The sequence below is a fragment of the Drosophila subpulchrella genome, unplaced genomic scaffold, assembly GCF_014743375.2.
Source record: "Drosophila subpulchrella strain 33 F10 #4 breed RU33 unplaced genomic scaffold, RU_Dsub_v1.1 Primary Assembly Seq387, whole genome shotgun sequence".
NCBI classification, from domain to species: domain Eukaryota; kingdom Metazoa; phylum Arthropoda; class Insecta; order Diptera; family Drosophilidae; genus Drosophila; species Drosophila subpulchrella.
The window spans coordinates 37-19,059 of record NW_023665608.1 but is presented as its reverse complement, the minus strand read 5'-3'; the positions used below and the strand labels follow the sequence as shown (position 1 = coordinate 19,059).

Here is a 19,023-nt window from a genome sequence, read left to right as displayed (position 1 = left end):
TATAATGATAAAACATTTTATTAAATTCGTTATATATTTTATATATTTGTATGGCATTTGTTTGGTCTAACGAATCAACGAAGAATAATAATATTGTCAACGGCTTTCTATTTACTAATCTTTAATAAGAGACAATTCTAGATAAATTTTTTATGCTAGACATTTCTCAGTATTATTTGATTGAAAAAGAAAATATTTCTCTTCGTTTTTCACATTCAAATTATTTACTAATGTGAGATAATGTTTTTCATATATTTGTTAATATTATGAATAATATAATAATTAAATTATTATTATCCAATAATATACCATATGCTTATAAAATTTCATTATAAAATTTATATAAACAACTTAATTAGCATAGTCTTACAACCCTCAACCATATGTAGTCCAAGCAGCACTATAAAATTAATTAAAGTACATAACAGCATGGACTGCGATATGCGTTCAAAATGTCGATGTTCATGTGTCCTGCAGTTCACACGATGACGCACAGTTTGCTGCGTTCTTCATCGACCCATGAGCCGAGTGATCCACCGCTTAGAGTTTTATATATTGGTTTGGTAATTTTGTCATATATGTTTTTATTGAAAGAAATTAAAAATACACCATTTTACTGGCATATATCAATTCCTTCAATAAATTGATTTTTATACCTAAAACGAATGCTGCGAAATGTCTTAGTTTCATATAACCAATAATATATCAAGTATTTTTTAAATGGCATTTACGGTATTAATACTTTTTTTTAGCGATATATATTGAAATTTATATAAAACATTAACCTGTAATAATCAGGTACAACATTGTACATTTTAGGTTGTTGCATTATCCAATGTATGCGCATAACTGAGATGAACAATACATATCGCAACGCGTGTATATTATGGTCCATATACACACAGTGTTTTATTAATTAATTGCATTTAATATACAATATAATAATAATATTAAATAAATTTAATAATTTCGATTTGCTTGTTCGAATTTGTTATTTGTTTGCTTTTGCTTATTTATTTATCTCTTATTTAATGCAATAATATATTTATTATTACAATTATTATTTCGATTTGCTTGTTCGAAATTTTATATTTGATCTATAAAAGATCATATTTTTGGCAATTTATATTTTATTTGTATTACTATAATATATTATATTATTATAATAAAAACAAATTTTTTTATTAACGGTAAGGATATTAAACAATAATGATCCTTCCGCAGGTTCACCTACGGAAACCTTGTTACGACTTTTACTTCCTCTAAATAATCAAGTTCGGTCAACTTTTGCGAAACAACCGTAACACACAAGGCGTCACAGTGATCACGTCCGGAGACCTCACTAAATAATTCAATCGGTAGTAGCGACGGGCGGTGTGTACAAAGGGCAGGGACGTAATCAATGCGAGTTAATGACTCACACTTACTGGGAATTCCAAGTTCATGTGAACAGTTTCAGTTCACAATCCCAAGCATGAAAGTGGTTCAGCGGTTTACCCGGACCTCTCGGTCTAGGAAATACACGTTGATACTTTCATTGTAGCGCGCGTGCAGCCCAGGACATCTAAGGGCATCACAGACCTGTTATTGCTCAATCTCATTATTGCTAGACGCAATTTGTCCATTTAAGAAGCTAGTGTCCTTATAATGGGACAAACCAACAGGTACGGCTCCACTTATATAAACACATTCAAACACAATAAACATTTTACTGCCACCATGAATGAAGGCTATATAAGCTTCAACACCATAATCCTGAAGATATCTATTTAATATATTTGAGTCTCGTTCGTTATCGGAATTAACCAGACAAATCACTCCACGAACTAAGAACGGCCATGCACCACCACCCATAGATTCGAGAAAGAGCTATCAATCTGTCTTACACACTTATGTTCGGACCTGGTAAGTTTTCCCGTGTTGAGTCAAATTAAGCCGCAGGCTCCACTCCTGGTGGTGCCCTTCCGTCAATTCCTTTAAGTTTCAGCTTTGCAACCATACTTCCCCCGGAGCCCAAAAGCTTTGGTTTCCCGGGAAGCGACTGAGAGAGCCATAAAAGTAGCTACACCCAATTGCTAGCTGGCATCGTTTATGGTTAGAACTAGGGCGGTATCTGATCGCCTTCGAACCTCTAACTTTCGTTCTTGATTAATGAAAACATCTTTGGCAAATGCTTTCGCTTAAGTTAGTCTTACGACGGTCCAAGAATTTCACCTCTCGCGTCGTAATACTAATGCCCCCAAACTGCTTCTATTAATCATTACCTCTTGATCTGAAAACCAATGAAAGCAGAACAGAGGTCTTATTTCATTATCCCATGCACAGAATATTCAGGCATTTGAAGCCTGCTTTAAGCACTCTAATTTGTTCAAAGTAATTGTACCGGCCCACAATAACACTCGTTTAAGAGCACTAATGCAGGTTTTTAAATAGGAGGAACATATGAAAAAATACAAGTATCTAAGCACATGTAAGAACTCCACCGGTAATACGCTTACATACATAAAGGTATAGTACTAACCACAATTGTAAGTTGTACTACCCGTATGAAGCACAAGTTCAACTACGAACGTTTTAACCGCAACAACTTTAATATACGCTATTGGAGCTGGAATTACCGCGGCTGCTGGCACCAGACTTGCCCTCCAATTGGTCCTTGTTAAAGGATTTAAAGTGTACTCATTCCAATTACAGGGCCTCGGATATGAGTCCTGTATTGTTATTTTTCGTCACTACCTCCCCGAGCTGGGAGTGGGTAATTTACGCGCCTGCTGCCTTCCTTAGATGTGGTAGCCGTTTCTCAGGCTCCCTCTCCGGAATCGAACCCTGATTCCCCGTTACCCGTTGCAACCATGGTAGTCCTAGATACTACCATCAAAAGTTGATAGGGCAGACATTTGAAAGATCTGTCGTCGGTACAAGACCATACGATCTGCATGTTATCTAGAGTTCAACCAATATAACGATCTTGCGATCGCTTGGTTTTAGCCTAATAAAAGCACATGTCCCATAAGGTTCATGTTTTAATTGCATGTATTAGCTCTAGAATTACCACAGTTATCCAAGTAACTGTTAACGATCTAAGGAACCATAACTGATATAATGAGCCTTTTGCGGTTTCACTTTTAATTCGTGTGTACTTAGACATGCATGGCTTAATCTTTGAGACAAGCATATAACTACTGGCAGGATCAACCAGAATAATGTTTTTATTCATATTTCATTCATATTTTTGAATAGAAATTAGCAATATAAATTTTATAGATTGTTTTCTATCGAATACGGCCATTTTTATATAGCATTCGTATACGTTTGTTGTTTTCACAATATATACTTGTTCCGCCACTAATAATAACAAGTTTTTTAATTATTGATGTTAAAAACACAATATTTTTTTCGTAATACGTAATAATTTTCTTTATATTTGCATATTTCATTCTAAAATATCTTTTTTGTTCGACATACGTCATTATTGTATCCACACATGTACAATTTTTGTTTAACCAATATAAAATATTGAATTAAATCATTTGTATTTTGATGATAAATTTAAAATTTATCTGTATATATTCATATAAGACTCTTTGGTAATATATAATATAAAACCGAGCGCATATATGATATGTACGTTAGAAAAAATAATATATATATATATTATTTTCTTTTAATATAGGGACACCTCTTTTAATTTATCCCCGCAGGGAATTATCACATAACTCAGTATGTGATAATGGCAGACCAATATACATATATATCAAGATTATCAATACAAAATATATATCATTATTAGCCTGCCTCAATTGTAATTATTTATTTGGATTAACGATAAAGTTCGGAAACAATTTGTTATTCTATGTATAATAGAAACCTTGGCCTTTGTTTCAACATTATTATCTTTGGGCTTAAAATATTAACCGTGGAGCCAAGTCTCATATTCATAAATGAATAAAGAAACAAATTTGACGGATTAATATCTTCTCTACCGACAGACAGTATTTTGTCACGTCAATAGTAGATGGCCGGCCCATTGACCATCCTATAGTAGTTTTTGGACCCAATATCTTTAATTCGGGTATTTTCAATTGTCTTTGCCAATCAACCGTTTGGTACTCTCTCATATAATAAGAGAATACACATATAATTCCATTATATGGATATATCTTCATTATTTTATTTGCTACATCACCCTATAATAGTTTTTGAACCCGTCAACTTCAATTCGGGTATTTTCAATTGTCTTTGCCAACCATTTATATGGTATTCTCTATTATAATAAGAGAATACTAGTGTATATCCATTATATGGATATATCATCTTCATATTATTTGCTACACCACCCTATAGTAGTTTTTGAACCCATCATCTGCAATTCGGGTATTTTCAATTGTCTTTGCCAACCAACTATACGGTATTCTCTCTTATAATAAGAGAATACAAGTATATTTTCATTATATGGATATAATGCCATTTATTTTTCAATATCCATATAATTCATTTAGTTTTGTATGTACAAAACAAGTTTTCTTTATAGTATTGACAAAATCATATGTTTACGCATAACATAAGTTTTGACCAATACGAGGAGGGGCCCGCCAACGACCACCTCCCTATAGTAGTTTTTTACCCCACGCACTACTGCGTGCCTGTTTACAGTACTAGTGCCAGCTATCACTAGGTTTATATATCGTGTTTCAGTGATATATGGGTAAATTCTACCATTTATTCTTATGTATATGGCATTTCTATGCCATATTTATACAATCCATTCATATCTTAATGTATATTTATTATATTATACATTATTATGCCTTATAGGTATTATACCTATAAGCCATATCCATACGATTCATTCACTAGTGCCGCCCCTCACTAGGTTTATAATTGTTATATCATTGATATACAATTTATTTCTATATATATGGCATTTATATGCCATATCCATACAATGCATTCACATTTCAATGTATATTTACTTGTTATACATTATTATGCCTTATAGGTATTATACCTATAAGCCATATCCATACGATTCACTTATATAAATATATGTATATTTTTCTATACATAATTTTTTTTTACTTTTGTATGGATTTTCTATGCATATCCATAGTTTATATGGATATGCTTGGCGTTCTATATAGTATTGACAAATTCATATGCATAACATAAGTTTTGACCAATACGAGGAGGGGCCCGCCAACGACCACCTCCCTATAGTAGTTTTTTACCCCACGCACTATTGCGTGCCTGTTTACAGTACTAGTGCCAGCTATCACTAGGTTTATATATCGTGTTTCAGTGATATATGGGTAAATTCTACCATTTATTCTTATGTATATGGCATTTCTATGCCATATTTATACAATCCATTCATATCTTAATGTATATTTATTATATTATACATTATTATGCCTTATAGGTATTATACCTATAAGCCATATCCATACGATTCATTCACTAGTGCCGCCCCTCACTAGGTTTATAATTGTTATATCATTGATATACAATTTATTTCTATATATATGGCATTTATATGCCATATCCATACAATGCATTCACATTTCAATGTATATTTACTTGTTATACATTATTATGCCTTATAGGTATTATACCTATAAGCCATATCCATACGATTCACTTATATAAATATATGTATATTTTTCTATACATAATTTTTTTTACTTTTGTATGGATTTCTATGCATATCCATAGTTTATATGGATATGCTTGGCGTTCTATATAGTATTGACAAATTCATATGCATAACATAAGTTTTGACCAATACGAGGAGGGGCCCGCCAACGACCACCTCCCTATAGTAGTTTTTTACCCCACGCACTATTGCGTGCCTGTTTACAGTACTAGTGCCAGCTATCACTAGGTTTATATATCGTGTTTCAGTGATATATGGGTAAATTCTACCATTTATTCTTATGTATATGGCATTTCTATGCCATATTTATACAATCCATTCATATCTTAATGTATATTTATTATATTATACATTATTATGCCTTATAGGTATTATACCTATAAGCCATATCCATACGATTCATTCACTAGTGCCGCCCCTCACTAGGTTTATAATTGTTATATCATTGATATACAATTTATTTCTATATATATGGCATTTATATGCCATATCCATACAATGCATTCACATTTCAATGTATATTTACTTGTTATACATTATTATGCCTTATAGGTATTATACCTATAAGCCATATCCATACGATTCACTTATATAAATATATGTATATTTTTCTATACATAATTTTTTTTTACTTTTGTATGGATTTCTATGCATATCCATAGTTTATATGGATATGCTTGGCGTTCTATATAGTATTGACAAATTCATATGCATAACATAAGTTTTGACCAATACGAGGAGGGGCCCGCCAACGACCACCTCCCTATAGTAGTTTTTTACCCCACGCACTATTGCGTGCCTGTTTACAGTACTAGTGCCAGCTATCACTAGGTTTATATATCGTGTTTCAGTGATATATGGGTAAATTCTACCATTTATTCTTATGTATATGGCATTTCTATGCCATATTTATACAATCCATTCATATCTTAATGTATATTTATTATATTATACATTATTATGCCTTATAGGTATTATACCTATAAGCCATATCCATACGATTCATTCACTAGTGCCGCCCCTCACTAGGTTTATAATTGTTATATCATTGATATACAATTTATTTCTATATATATGGCATTTATATGCCATATCCATACAATGCATTCACATTTCAATGTATATTTACTTGTTATACATTATTATGCCTTATAGGTATTATACCTATAAGCCATATCCATACGATTCACTTATATAAATATATGTATATTTTTCTATACATAATTTTTTTTTACTTTTGTATGGATTTCTATGCATATCCATAGTTTATATGGATATGCTTGGCGTTCTATATAGTATTGACAAATTCATATGCATAACATAAGTTTTGACCAATACGAGGAGGGGCCCGCCAACGACCACCTCCCTATAGTAGTTTTTTACCCCACGCACTATTGCGTGCATGTTTACAGTACTAGTGCCAGCTATCATTAGGTTTATATATCGTGTTTCAGTGATATATGGGTAAATTCTACCATTTATTCTTATGTATATGGCATTTCTATGCCATATTTATATAATTCATTCATATCTTAATTTATATTTATTATATTATACATTATTATGCCTTATAGGTATTATACCTATAAGCCATATCCATACGATTCATATACTAGTGCAGCCCCTCACTAGGTTTATATATCTCATTTTAATTATATATTGGTAAATTCTATTATTTATTCTTGTGTATATGGCACTTATATGCCGCCATATCTATAAAAATGCATTTATATTTCAATGTATATTTTCTATATTATACATTATTATGCCTTAAAAAGTTATTATACCTACCATAAGGCGATATCCATACGATTCATTTATATAAAAGATATATGTATAATTTTCTATACATAATTTTTTTTTATGAATATATGGGTTTCCTAAGCATATCCATATAATACATTTAGTTTTATATGGATTAGATTGGTCTTCTTTATTGTATTGCCAAACTCATATTGATAAAATAAGTTTTGAACAATAAGAGGATCAGCCGCCAACCAACCAACCACTGCTACCATTGGAGGAACATATACTTACTTTTTATATGTCCTCTTACTTGAATGGTCCTCTCTTTACTTGAAAATTTCATTACCATAGGAATCTATTTATACATGGAATATGATTTCCACTACTTTTTCGCGTCACTAATAATTAATATGACGATACAGACTTGCTACCATAACATAAGTCTTGAACAATAATAGGAGCAGCCGCCAACCAACCACCAACCAACCAACCACTGCTACCATTGATAGTAATTTTATATGTCCTCTTTAGTTGAATTTCAATACCATAGGAATATTTATACATGGAATATGTTTTGCCACTACTTTTTCGCGTCACTAATAATATGACGATACAGTCTTGCTACCATAACATAAGTTTTGAACAATAAGAGGAGCAGACACACCAACCAACCAACCGCGCTGCTACCATTATATATACTTATATTTATATAAGTCCTCTTTACTTGAATGGCCTCTTTACTTGAATTTCAATACCATAGGAATATTTATTTATACATGGAATATGTTTTGCCACTACTTTTTCGCGTCACTAATAATATGACGATATAGACTTGCTACCATAACATAAGTTTTGAACAATAAGAGGAGCAGACACCAACCAACCAACCGCTGCTACCATTGAATGAACCATATATACAAACTTTTATATATGTCCTCTTTACTTGAATTTTAATACCATAGGAATATTTATACATGGAATATGTTTGCCACTTTATCATCGCGTCACTAATAAGATGACGATACATTTTGTTTGTTCAATATTTACTTATATATTGATGTTTCCAATTTAGGTCTTTTATATTTCTTCTTCCCTACCTTACACACCACAAACAAAGTGGCGTGCGATGCTGCAAGCAAGCATAATGATTATGCCCGCTTGCAACATCTTTATTATCGAATCATCAAGCAAAGGATAAGCTTCAGTGGATCGCAGTATGGCAGCTGCTCAACCACTTACAACACCTTGCCTGTTACAAAAGTCGTTTACAATTGATTCTAGGCTTTGTCATTGTATTAAATAATGCTTTTATATGTAACTAGCGCGGCATCAGGTGATCAAAGATCCTCCCAATTTACTATGTTACAAATTACATTGGCATCACATCCATTGTCGTTTATAAAGTAAATTATAAACTTTAAATGGTTTAGAAGCCATACAATGCAAATTGCCCCTTATTTATCATTGCAGTCCAGCACGGATACGACCTTAGAGGCGTTCAGGCATAATCCAACGGACGTAGCGTCATACCACTGTTCGCTCGAACAAGTATTGTGCCATTGGTCCGTACCTGCGGTTCCTCTCGTACTACGCAGGAATGCTGTCGCAACAACGTTTTGTCATTAGTAGGGTAAAACTAACCTGTCTCACGACGGTCTAAACCCAGCTCACGTTCCCTTGCATGGGTGAACAATCCAACGCTTGGTGAATTTTGCTTCACAATGATAGGAAGAGCCGACATCGAAGGATCAAAAAGCGACGTCGCTATGAACGCTTGGCCGCCACAAGCCAGTTATCCCTATGGTAACTTTTCTGACACCTCTTGTTAAAAACTCTTTAAACCAAAAGGATCGATAGGCCGAGCTTTTGCTGTCCCTGTGTGTACTGAACACCGAGATCAAGTCAGCATTTGCCCTTTTGCTCTATGTGTGGTTTCTGTCCGCACTGAGCTGGCCTTGGGACACCTCCGTTATTATTTGAGAGATGTACCGCCCCAGTCAAACTCCCTACCTGGCAATGTCCTTGAATTGGATCATACCTGAGTAATTGGAGTTATACCAAATTTTCAAATCAAAAATACATAAATGCACCGTTTTATTAAAGAATTTGTTTGCGATTATATAACAAACTCGTGATACTTTGATCAAGAAGCTTGCATCAAAACCCAATACCATAAGATATAATAAATATATCCGTATAATGGCTAGGAAATGATACACGTTCCATTTAATCAAGTAAGTAAGGAAACAATAAGAGTAGTGGTATTTCATTGGCGATACCAAACCGAAGTCTAATATCTCCCACTTATTCTACACCTCTTATGTCTCCTTACACTGCCAGATTAGAGTCAAGCTCAAAAGGGTCTTCTTTCCCCGCTAATTATTCCAAGCCCGTTCCCTTGGCTGTGGTTTCGCTAGATAGTAGATAGGGACAGGTGTGTCTCGGATCCCTCCGAACTTGTTTTACGTGGCGTGTTCCACAATGAAGGGATTACAACCACGGCATTCTAATATACCCACAAGTGAGTATATAATGCACGGGTCTAGGTTAAGCGCCAGACCAACGCCCCGGACTAGAAGCTATAGCTATGTACATAGCATCCACCCCAGTAGCAATTCGAGTACTTACTTGTCGGGCAAGCACTCCCCCTTGCGTAGGGGCGAGATCTATCTAAAATCTCTACTGTTCTGTGGGTCACAGCACCCGAGTTGTATAACGCAACATCCACGTCGAGCCCGAGGACTCTACCCGCGATATAGGTGTCAACCACAGCCACCACGATACTCCCACAAGGGGGCCAACCTCAATGAGCAGCCTTGGAGCTGCTCAACCCGTGGTACCGAAATTACAGGCTCGGTGAGCCTCACCCCTTCAGCTCCGACAAGCTCGGATGGGGCAACCATTGCCATATTAGTCGCCTCCTACGACAAGCTATGGCAGGCTGTGGCAGTATTCTTCGCCGCTACCACACGGCAAAAGAGGTGTGGGACTAACGTCCCGGCGCCTGTGGTTCCTCCCTCGTCGCATCCATCCTTCGCCTCGAGAAGGCAGCATCGGCAAAGACTCCTAGGAGACGCATCCGTTCTGGGGTCTCGACTACTCCCGCGACGATCCATCTTCCCTGGTCTCGAACGACTCCAAGGGCATCCAGGTCCCGCAAATCGTTGTACAGGCGGCATTCACACAGTATGTGGCGCCAGTCCTCTCTTGCCACGCCACATGAGCATGCGGTCGTGGTGCTGAGGGTCCTGCCTTGCAGAAATGCGTTCATCGACCCGTGTCCTGTCAGCAAGAATCCGGCTTTGAGGGTAAAGACAAAGTCTTTCCTCTTGTAGACGAACGCTGCCTCTGGGAAAAACTCGCGAGTCACGGAGCCGTGTTCCGCGCGATCCCATCTGAGTTGCCACTCATTTAGCAGACGTTCGTCTAGCAGCGCCATCTTAGCTTTCCAGTCCAACACGGACAGGTCCTGTCCGTGGAGCCAGTCGCTCTCATCCAGGGGGACATCCTTCCTCAGCTTGAACTTCACGGCGATCCTGTGAGCATCCAGATCCATTGGAGGAGCACCAGCAAGCACCTGCAGTGCCACCGTGGACACTGTGCGGCATACCGGTAGGCATCCTAAAAGGATGGACCTCTGGCACGAGGTGAGGAGTATAAGGGACTTGCCCCTACTCGCCGCCTTGTACCAGACCGAGGCACCAAAGAGTGCACAGGGGACCATGAGTCCGCTGTAAATCGTCCTCTTAGCACGGGAGCTGAGCCCCCAATCGACTCGAAGCACCCGCGCTAGTCCTCCGGCAACTCCAGCCAGCCGATCTCTGAGAGCAGAGATATGCGGGAGAAAACTCAACCGCTCGCCGACTAAGATGCCAAGGTACCGGCATTTGGTGACGTAAGGCAGGCTTGCTCCAGCAAACCGTACCGTCGGTCTCCTCGTGCGTGAAAGCTGTCCTTTCAGCAACATTATTGCCGTCTTGCTGGTTGACACACTCACTCCAACCTCAGCTCCCCAGGCTCCCACGATGTCCATCAACTGCTCGCCCTTCCGCTCCAGATCGGCACGGGAATTCCCGTCGACGAAAAGCAGAAGATCATCTGCAAACGCGCTCAGAGCACAATGTGGCTCCAAGCGCTGAAGCAGCACATCCATCAGTAAATTCCAAATAAATGGACCACTGACGGACCCTTGCGGGCAGCCCCGTGTAACCGCAACTGTGGCTGCTTCATACCTGCTGATGATGCTTGCGCTACGGCCGGAAAAATAACTTTTCCACAAGTCGATTTCTCGACAGCCTACGTCGACAAGCCGATCCAGCACCGCACTCCACTCCACGTTGTCGAAGGCTCCCTTGAAATCGACAAAGATTCCAAGGACCCTCCTCTCGCGACTGTTGGCGACGGTGTTTTTGGCGTGCATCCACGCATCCTCCACGCAGCGTCCAGGCCTGAATCCGAATTGCCATCTGCAGCCATCCGGTAGCACATCCTTCAGCCGATTCACCATGATTCCCTCAAGCGCCTTTCCGAACACTGGCAAAAGGCATATGCCGCGATAAGAGGCAGGATCGCTCCTGTCCTTATCTGGCCCCTTTACCAGCGGTATCACTCTCGGGTGCTTCCACTCGGCCGGAAAGTATCCTTCCGAGATGCACCGAGAGTACAGCTTCGTCAGGTGCTGAGGGATGGCACGCCATACCTCCTTGACAATACCGCCCGTGATGCCATCCATACCCGGCGATCGCCGACTTCTCAGCCTCGCGACGCTGGTTGCCACCTCGAAGGCTTCGAGGATCGGTGGGGCACCAGGGGGTATGTCTTCTCGTGTCGTCGACTCCGCAGCAGGGAAAAAGTTGCGGAGGAGCACACTTGCGCAGTCGTGCCAAGTTACGGAAAGCGCGCCGTTCGACCGGAGACATCCGAGATCGGCTGTCTTCTTCCGGCCTCGGCATATTCGGTATACGTGCCCCCATGGATCATCCTTGTGCCGTCCCACGAAGTCCCGCCAGTTTTGCTCCTTTGTCGTCAAGATAAGCTTCTTGTACTGGCCTGAGGCAAATCTCAGTCCAGCGGCAAGTTGCTCAGCATCGTCGGTGCCACTCCGGCGAGCTGCCTGCAGCCTACGCCTCAGTCTCCGGACCTCTTGGCGCTTGGTACTCAGCTCAGGATTCCACCATATTACGTTTCCCCTCGCTGCAGGTATCCTGCGCCCTATCACCCTGTCGCACACATCGTGTACGATGGAGCGAAGGGCAGACACATGGTCGTCCAACGGCGATTCCTCCAGTTCCTCGAGACTCTGTGCTGCACTCCTTAACTCTACACTGAATCTTCGCCAACTTGCATTGGAGAGCTTCCATTGCGGTACCGGAGCTAGGCTCTCAACGGTACTGCTCGGATCTGGAGTAACCTCAACAGTGATAATGTTGTGGTCACTCAGCTCCCAGAAGTCAACTCTCCAATCGTAGGTTGCCCATACTCGCGCCGCTTCGTTGGCGAAGGTCACGTCGATATCACTTCTAGAGCGGTGATTATCGAACGTGAACACCTGGCTGCCGTATTCAGTACACTGGCACCGCTTGCGATTATCCACTCGTTCATGAGCTGTCCCCGTTCGCGGTTCAGGCGGTCTCCAGAGTTGTCTGGGGATTTGCTGAACCACATAGGGGAGACTGCGTTAGCATCAAGTCCGAGGATTGTCGGTGTTCTGCTAGCTAATAGCAGAACCGTATCCAGGTAGTCAGTGTAGGGCTCCAGAGCAGCTAGATGCTGGCAGTATACGGAGGCCAGAAAGATTGTGCCATATCTTCCTGTGACACTCACGCACACTCCGTAGTCCGTCGTCAAAGCCTCGATGGGCATGCAGATGGCAGATGGGTCGTCCACGATGATGGCAGCTTTCTTCCTCCTATCGGCGAATATCCTCATTCCTCCAGGGCAGTCCAGTGAGTCGCTTGCCAGCGTCCACGTAGGGCTCCTGGACTAGTGCGAACAGGTGGCCAGCATCTCTCATCTGCTTGGCAAGCTCGATGACAGCGCAACGGCCTCGACCACAGTTAGCTTGGATGAACCTAAACATTAATGTCTAGAGTTCACCCTTGCAAGCACCGCCGCGTATACCGGACATCCAGGGGACAGCATGTGGTGCCCCGACTGGTAGCTCTTAAAACGGCAATTCCGGCAGTCCACCGGGTTCTGACATGCGCGCGCACTGTGGCCAGTCTGTCCGCACTGCCGGCAGACATTCTCTTTATACCGGCAGTCCTTGATCTTGTGGTCAAATCCAAAGCATCTGTGGCACGCGTATGTGCGCTCCAACGACCCGGCAATTATAAGCGAACCAGCCAATGTAGGCCTTTCCGCCATCGAGCATGTCGAGGGCCGTGGTGCTGACTTCCAGCGTCACATTAACTGTGGCGCCGTCCGCCTGCGACCACGACTTCTCCAGTCGAACCTGCTTTTTGAACAATTCCAGACTCATCTTATCAGCGAAGTTGTTTTTGTACAACTCGCTCATAAACTCATCCGGCGGCGTCGCAGTGTCCACGTTGCTGACCACAATTTTCGGCGTTTGCGCTGGGCTTTGCTTCACCTCTAGGGCCAGCTTCTACAAACTTCTTGTTGGCGACCACCTTTTGTATCTCGCCGGACGATGGGGTGCGGATGATGGCACCGCCACGCGCCAGCCCTCTCACCTCATGCAGACGTACTCCTAGCGAGGGAGCAATCTCCTTTCTGACTTTTTCCGCCAGCTCCTTACCCGAAATTTTCGGGTCGGAACTGTGGACAATGGCCGACCAGGTCTCGCGCGGTTTTCGCGGCAATCGGGACCGGAAACGGCGGATGGCATCGGGAGGCTTGGATATGCAGAGGCATATGCAGAGGGCATCCGCGGGGCAGCAGGTTGGGTAGTCGGCGGCGGCGGCGGCGGTGGTGCCTTCTTGGACTGCCGATATCGGTCTTCCAGGACCACGTTACGCAGCGTGAGCGCCGAAATAAGGGCCTCATATTTGGCCACGACGAGTAGCAGCTCCCTGGTGGAGCTCCTCACGATAACGCTGGTGTCGAGTATAAGCTCGGTGCGAATCTTCGCAACTTCCGCGGAAATCCGTCCGGGGCCACCCCTCACCACCTCCATGGCGTGGTCATACTTCACGACGTCTCCAGCGGCGGCGGCAGTAGCGGCGTCAGCAGCGGCGTCAGCGCTAGTAGCGACGTCAGCACTGGCAGCAGCGACGGGGTCAGCGGTGGTCTTGATAGTCTTCACCTCTTTTGCGCGCGATGCCACCATCGATGACGTCATAGGACGTGCTTTGGAGCGCTTTTTTTCTCCGCCGGGTGTAACAGTCTTCGCCCTAGCTCCCTTCGCGGACGATGCAGATGATGAAGGGCGACCCTCTGGTTGGTCGTCCCAGTCCTTGTCCGTTTCAACAATATTCGCCCACGATTCCTCGTCGAGCGCAATCAACTTAGCTTTTGGGTTGTCTCGCACCTTACCTCGGCTGCGCTTACCGTCGAGGCGCATCTCGCCCTCGCTCATTGAATCCTCCCCCTCCGACATCTCTTTGGTGGTGTTAAAAATGGGACTCAAAAATACACTCACCCAATTTTTGTTAAGGTCCAGTAGCCTTTTCAGCTCGACTCAAATTTTTAAAACAAAATAAATTACCAAAAATGCTTTCAATTGTTCACAAAAGGAAAACGCGTATTCCGCCGCTCCTGGCGTGTGTATGATCACGCGAGCAACACTACTTGACCGCGCAGCCAAACCGCGGAGTCTGATACCACTTCCGCCAATGTAACTTTTGAGGAAACGCAAAAACACGAATTTTCGAATCGAGCAAAAAATAAACAGGTACGATTACTTACACTGCCAGATTAGAGTGTGGTAGATAGGGACAGTAGGAATCTCGTTAATCCATTCATGCGCGTCACTAATTAGATGACGAGGCATTTGGCTACCTTAAGAGAGTCATAGTTACTCCCGCCGTTGACCCGCGCTTACTTGAATTTCTTCACTTTGACATTCAGAGCACTGGGCAGAAATCACATTGTGTCAACACCCGCTAGGGCCATCACAATGCTTTGTTTTAATTAGACAGTCGGATTCCCCAAGTCCGTGCCAGTTCTGAATTGATTGTTAATTGATAATCGTTATAATTAATAAGAACTAATTGGTTTAACCCAATTAGTATTCTTAAAAATTTTAGCAAGAAAGTTCCACAATTGGCTACGTAACTAAACTATCCGGGGAACAAGTGACCAACATAAATGCCAGACACTCTATTTACCCAGAACGAGCACATAAACCATGTTATTGTTTCCCAATCAAGCCCGACTATCTCAATCTTCAGAGCCAATCCTTATCCCGAAGTTACGGATCTAATTTGCCGACTTCCCTTACCTACATTATTCTATCGACTAGAGACTCTTCACCTTGGAGACCAGCTGCGGATATTGGTACGGCCTGTTGAGAAGTTTGCGTGTCCCCACCATAAATTTTCAAGGTCCGAGGAGAAAATATCGACACAACAGTATATGTCATGCTCTTCTAGCCCATCTACCATATCTCTCTGCGAAAGACTTCCATGGTAGTACGGCTATAAAACAGAAAAGAAAACTCTTCCGATATCTCTCGACGGCTTCTTTATGGTCGTTCCTGTTGCCAGGATGAGCACGAGGCCCATATTTAATAACAAACGGATACTCAACAGGTTACGGAATTGGAACCGTATTCCCTTTCGTTCAAAATTATTCAAGTATATTAATTAGCTTGATTTATATAATATAATTATATTTGTATGGCATTTGTGTTTTACTTGAAAATTTTCGGCTTTCGCCTTGAACTTAGGACCGACTAACTCGTGATCAACCACTGTTCACACGAAACCCTTCTCCACTTCAGTCCTCCAAGGTCTCATTCGATTATTTGCTACTACCACCAAGATCTGTACCAATGGCAGCTCCATGCAGGCTTACGCCAAACACTTCTACGCATACCATTGTACCTTCCTACTCACTAAAGTTTCAAAATTTATATCACAAGTAATATAAATCATCTACTTTAGCGGTAATGTATAGGTATACAACTTAAGCGCCATCCATTTTAAGGGCTAGTTGCTTCGGCAGGTGAGTTGTTACACACTCCTTAGCGGATTTCGACTTCCATGATCACCGTCCTGCTGTTTTAAGCAACCAACGCCTTTCATGGTATCTGCATGAGTTGTTAATTTGGGCACCGTAACATTACGTTTGGTTCATCCCACAGCGCCAGTTCTGCTTACCAAAAGTGGCCCACTGGGCACATTATATCATAACCTTGAACTTCATATCAAGAAAGTTAAGGTTCTTACCCATTTAAAGTTTGAGAATAGGTTAAGATCGTTTCGACCCTAAGGCCTCTAATCATTCGCTTTACCAGATAAGATTATTTTATATAACATTAAAATGCACCAGCTATCCTGAGGGAAACTTCGGAAGGAACCAGCTACTAGATGGTTCGATTGGTCTTTCGCCCCTATACTCAATTCTGACAATCGATTTGCACGTCAGAACTGTTTCGGTCTTCCATCAGGGTTTCCCCTGACTTCAACCTGATCAAGTATAGTTCACCATCTTTCGGGTCACAGCATATATGCTCAAGGTACGTTCCAGTTAGAGGCATAAATAATATAAATATCATTATACATAACTATATAGAACGCCCCGGGATTGTGTTAATTAGCTATAAATAGTTAAAAAACTAATCCCATTATTAGTCAAGTTAATTACGCTATTAGGTTTATATCCCAATAACTTGCACATATGTTAGACTCCTTGGTCCGTGTTTCAAGACGGGTCCCGAAGGTATCCTGAATCTTTCGCATTGTTAATCATACAAGTGCATATAATAAACACAAAAATCAATGATAATTATGCCATTATATAATTCCGAAAAATTAACGCACTGTATTCATATAAATCTATCAGCACTTTATCAAATTAATAACATTTATTCTGTGTTAAAATGCAAGCAAATTAATTTGAATAAACTATAAGTTATATTTTATGATAAATTTTGTATGCTAATAGATTACAATGTCCTTATATGGAAAAAATGCACACTATTATCATAATATTGTTTAAATATTACAATTTTAATGATGAATTTTCCATAACGGATATTCAGGTTCATCGGGCTTAACCTCTAAGCAGTTTCACGTACTGTTTAACTCTCTATTCAGAGTTCTTTTCAACTTTCCCTCACGGTACTTGTTTACTATCGGTCTCATGGTTATATTTAGTTTTAGATGGAGTTTACCACCCACTTAGTGCTGCACTATCAAGCAACACGACTCTTTGGAAACATCATCTAGTAATCATTAACGTTATACGGGCCTGGCACCCTCTATGGGTAAATGGCCTCATTTAAGAAGGACTTAAATCGTTAATTTCTCATACTAGAATATTGACGCTCCATACACTGCATCTCACATTTGCCATATAGACAAAGTGACTTAGTGCTGAACTGATTTCTTTTCGCTCGCCGCTACTAAGAAAATCCTGGTTAGTTTCTTTTCCTCCCCTAATTAATATGCTTAAATTCAGGGGGTAGTCCCATATGAGTTGAGGTTGTGTATAACTTTTTTTGCAATTAATTCTTTATATATAATGATAAAACATTTTATTAAATTCGTTATATATTTTATATATTTGTATGGCATTTGTTTGGTCTAACGAATCAACGAAGAATAATAATATTGTCAACGGCTTTCTATTTACTAATCTTTAATAAGAGACAATTCTAGATAAATTTTTTATGCTAGACATTTCTCAGTATTATTTGATTGAAAAAGAAAATATTTCTCTTCGTTTTTCACATTCAAATTATTTACTAATGTGAGATAATGTTTTTCATATATTTGTTAATATTATGAATAATATAATAATTAAATTATTATTATCCAATAATATACCATATGCTTATAAAATTTCATTATAAAATTTATATAAACAACTTAATTAGCATAGTCTTACAACCCTCAACCATATGTAGTCCAAGCAGCACTATAAAATTAATTAAAGTACATAACAGCATGGACTGCGATATGCGTTCAAAATGTCGATGTTCATGTGTCCTGCAGTTCACACGATGACGCACAGTTTGCTGCGTTCTTCATCGACCCATGAGCCGAGTGATCCACCGCTTAGAGTTTTATATATTGGTTTGGTAATTTTGTCATATATGTTTTTATTGAAAGAAATTAAAAATACACCATTTTACTGGCATATATCAATTCCTTCAATAAATTGATTTTTATACCTAAAACGAATGCTGCGAAATGTCTTAGTTTCATATAACCAATAATATATCAAGTATTTTTTAAATGGCATTTACGGTATTAATACTTTTTTTTAGCGATATATATTGAAATTTATATAAAACATTAACCTGTAATAATCAGGTACAACATTGTACATTTTAGGTTGTTGCATTATCCAATGTATGCGCATAACTGAGATGAACAATACATATCGCAACGCGTGTATATTATGGTCCATATACACACAGTGTTTTATTAATTAATTGCATTTAATATACAATATAATAATAATATTAAATAAATTTAATAATTTCGATTTGC

The 19,023-nt window shown here is 40.0% G+C and overlaps 3 non-coding genes and 1 pseudogene across 3 annotated transcripts; all 4 read right to left on the bottom strand.

The window, feature by feature from the left end:
* Positions 1–369: 369 nt before the first annotated feature.
* LOC119561919 lies at positions 370–548 on the bottom strand. The gene has a single exon (XR_005221528.1). It is a non-coding gene; the product is annotated as a 5.8S ribosomal RNA (ribosomal RNA).
* A 659-nt stretch (positions 549–1,207) lies between these two features.
* On the bottom strand, positions 1,208–3,202 carry LOC119561923. The gene has a single exon (XR_005221532.1). It is a non-coding gene; the product is annotated as a small subunit ribosomal RNA (ribosomal RNA).
* A 5,372-nt stretch (positions 3,203–8,574) lies between these two features.
* LOC119561959 lies at positions 8,575–18,013 on the bottom strand (annotated as a pseudogene).
* A 401-nt stretch (positions 18,014–18,414) lies between these two features.
* LOC119561908 lies at positions 18,415–18,593 on the bottom strand. The gene has a single exon (XR_005221517.1). It is a non-coding gene; the product is annotated as a 5.8S ribosomal RNA (ribosomal RNA).
* Positions 18,594–19,023: the final 430 nt, after the last annotated feature.